The sequence below is a fragment of the Oncorhynchus mykiss genome, chromosome 11 (genome assembly GCF_057628025.1).
Source record: "Oncorhynchus mykiss isolate SJ-2025 chromosome 11, ASM5762802v1, whole genome shotgun sequence".
NCBI lineage: Eukaryota > Metazoa > Chordata > Actinopteri > Salmoniformes > Salmonidae > Oncorhynchus > Oncorhynchus mykiss.
In genome coordinates, this window is record NC_143032.1 from 15485197 (window position 1) to 15488681 (window position 3485).

Consider the following 3485-nt stretch of genomic DNA (forward strand, 5'->3'; position numbering starts at 1 on the left):
CAGTGCCTTAATAGACTCTGGGGCGGAGGGCTGTTTTATGGACGAGACCTGGGCTCGGGAACATGACATTCCTCTCAGACAGTTAAAGGAGCCCACGGCCTTGTTCGCCCTGGATGGTAGTCCTCTCCCCAGGATTCAGCGTGAGACGCTACCTTTAACCCTCACTGTTTCTGGTAATCATAGTGAAACCATTTCTTTTTTAATTTTTCGTTCACCTTTTACACCTGTTGTTTTGGGCCATCCCTGGCTAGTTTGTCATAATCCTTCCATTAATTGGTCTAGTAATTCTATCCTCTCCTGGAACGTCTCTTGTCATGTGAAATGTTTAATGTCTGCTATCCCTCCTGTTTCCTCTGTCTCTTCTTCACAGGAGGAGCCTGGTGATTTGACAGGGGTGCCGGAGGAATATCACGATCTGCGCACGGTGTTCAGTCGGTCCAGGGCCACCTCTCTTCCTCCACACCGGTCGTATGATTGTAGTATTGATCTCCTTCCGGGAACCACCCCCCCCCCGGGGTAGACTATACTCTCTGTCGGCTCCCGAACGTAAGGCTCTCGAAGATTATTTGTCTGTAGCTCTTGACGCCGGTACCATAGTCCCCTCCTCCTCTCCCGCCGGAGCGGGGTTTTTTTTTGTCAAGAAGAAGGACGGGTCTCTGCGCCCCTGCATAGATTATCGAGGGCTGAATGACATAACAGTGAAGAATCGTTATCCGCTTCCTCTTATGTCTTCAGCCTTCGAGATCCTGCAGGGAGCCAGGTTTTTCACTAAGTTGGACCTTCGTAACGCTTACCATCTCGTGCGCATCAGGGAGGGGGACGAGTGGAAGACGGCGTTTAACACTCCGTTAGGGCACTTTGAATACCGGGTTCTTCCTTTCGGCCTCGCTAACGCTCCAGCTGTCTTTCAGGCATTAGTCAATGATGTCCTGAGAGACATGCTGAACATCTTTGTTTTCGTTTACCTTGACGATATCCTGATTTTTTCACCGTCACTCCAGATTCATGTTCAGCACGTTCGACGTGTCCTCCAGCGCCTTTTAGAGAATTGTCTTTTTGTGAAGGCTGAGAAGTGCACTTTTCATGCCTCCTCCGTCACATTTCTCGGTTCTGTTATTTCCGCTGAAGGCATTAAGATGGATCCCGCTAAGGTCCAAGCTGTCATTGATTGGCCCGTCCCTAAGTCACGCGTCGAGCTGCAGCGCTTTCTCGGCTTCGCGAACTTCTATCGTCGTTTCATCCGTAATTTCGGTCAGGTGGCAGCTCATCTCACAGCCCTTACTTCTGTCAAGACGTGCTTTAAGTGGTCCGTTTCCGCCCAGGGAGCTTTTGATCTCCTCAAGAATCGTTTTACATCCGCTCCTATCCTTGTTACACCTGACGTCTCTAGACAGTTCGTTGTCGAGGTTGACGCGTCAGAGGTGGGCGTGGGAGCCATTCTTTCTCAGCGCTCCCTCTCTGACGACAAGGTCCACCCATGCGCGTATTTTTCTCATCGCCTGTCGCCGTCGGAACGTAACTATGATGTGGGTAACCGCGAACTGCTCGCCATCCGGTTAGCCCTAGGCGAATGGCGACAGTGGTTGGAGGGGGCGACCGTTCCTTTTGTCGTTTGGACTGACCATAGGAACCTTGAGTACATCCGTTCTGCCAAACGACTTAATGCGCGTCAGGCGCGTTGGGCGCTGTTTTTCGCTCGTTTCGAGTTCGTGATTTCTTATCGTCCGGGCTCTAAGAACACCAAGCCTGATGCTTTGTCTCGTCTCTTCAGTTCTTCAGTAGCCTCCACTGACCCCGAGGGGATTCTCCCTGAGGGGCGTGTTGTCGGGTTGACTGTCTGGGGAATTGAGAGGCAGGTAAAACAAGCGCTCACTCACACTCCGTCGCCGCGCGCTTGTCCTAGGAACCTTCTTTTCGTTCCCGTTCCTACTCGTCTGGCCGTTCTTCAGTGGGCTCACTCTGCCAAGTTAGCCGGCCACCCTGGCGTTCGGGGTACGCTTGCTTCCATTCGCCAGCGTTTTTGGTGGCCCACCCGGGAGCATGACACGCGTCGTTTCGTGGCTGCTTGTTCGGTCTGCGCGCAGACTAAGTCCGGTAACTCTCCTCCTGCCGGCCGTCTCAGGCCGCTTCCTATTCCCTCTCGACCGTGGTCTCACATCGCCTTAGATTTTGTCACCGGACTGCCTTCGTCAGCGGGGAAGACTGTTATTCTTACGGTTGTCGATAGGTTCTCTAAGGCGGCTCATTTCATTCCCCTTGCTAAGCTTCCTTCTGCTAAAGAGACGGCACAAATCATCGTCGAGAATGTTTTCAGAATTCATGGCCTTCCGTCAGACGTCGTTTCGGACAGAGGTCCGCAATTCACGTCTCAATTTTGGAGGGAGTTTTGCCGTTTGATTGGGGCTTCCGTCAGTCTCTCTTCCGGCTTTCACCCCCAGTCTAACGGTCAAGCAGAACGGGCCAATCAGACTATTGGTCGCATCTTACGCAGTCTTTCTTTTCGTAACCCTGCGTCTTGGTCAGAACAGCTCCCCTGGGCAGAATACGCCCACAACTTGCTTCCTTCGTCTGCGACCGGGCTATCTCCTTTTCAGAGTAGCCTCGGGTACCAGCCTCCGCTGTTCTCATCTCAGTTCGCCGAGTCCAGCGTCCCCTCCGCTCAGGCTTTTGTCCAACGTTGCGAGCGCACCTGGAAGAGGGTCAGGTCTGCACTTTGCCGTTATAGGACGCAGACTGTGAGGGCTGCTAATAAGCGTAGAACTAAGAGTCCTAGATATTGTCGCGGTCAGAGAGTTTGGCTCTCCACTCAGAACCTTCCCCTTAAGACGGCTTCTCGCAAGTTGACCCCGCGGTTCATTGGTCCGTTCCGTATTTCTCGGGTCATTAATCCTGTCGCAGTTCGACTTCTTCTTCCGCGATACCTTCGTCGCGTCCACCCGGTCTTCCATGTCTCCTGCATCAAGCCCGTCCTTCGCGCCCCCGCTCGTCTTCCCCCCCCCCCCCCCATCCTTGTCGAGGGCGCACCCATCTACAGGGTCCGTAGAATTTTGGACATGCGTCCTCGGGGCCGTGGTCACCAGTACCTCGTAGATTGGGAGGGGTACGGTCCTGAGGAGAGGAGTTGGGTTCCCTCTCGGGACGTGCTGGACCGTGCGCTGATCGAGGATTTCCTCCGTTGCCGCCAGGTTTCCTCCTCGAGTGCGCCAGGAGGCGCTCGGTGAGTGGGGGGGTACTGTCATGTACTGTCATGTTGTGTCTTGTCTCTGTCCTTTCCCTTCACCCTGTCTCCCTCTGCTGGTCGTTATTAGGTTACCTTTTCTCCCCCGCTTTCCCCCAGCTGTTCCTTGTCTCCTCCTAACTACCCATTCACCCCGTTTCCCACCTGTTCCCTTTTTCCCTCTGATTAGGTCCCTATATCTCTCTCTGTTTCTGCTCCTGTCTTTGTCGGATTCTTGTTTGTTGTGTTTCATGCCTGAACCAGACTG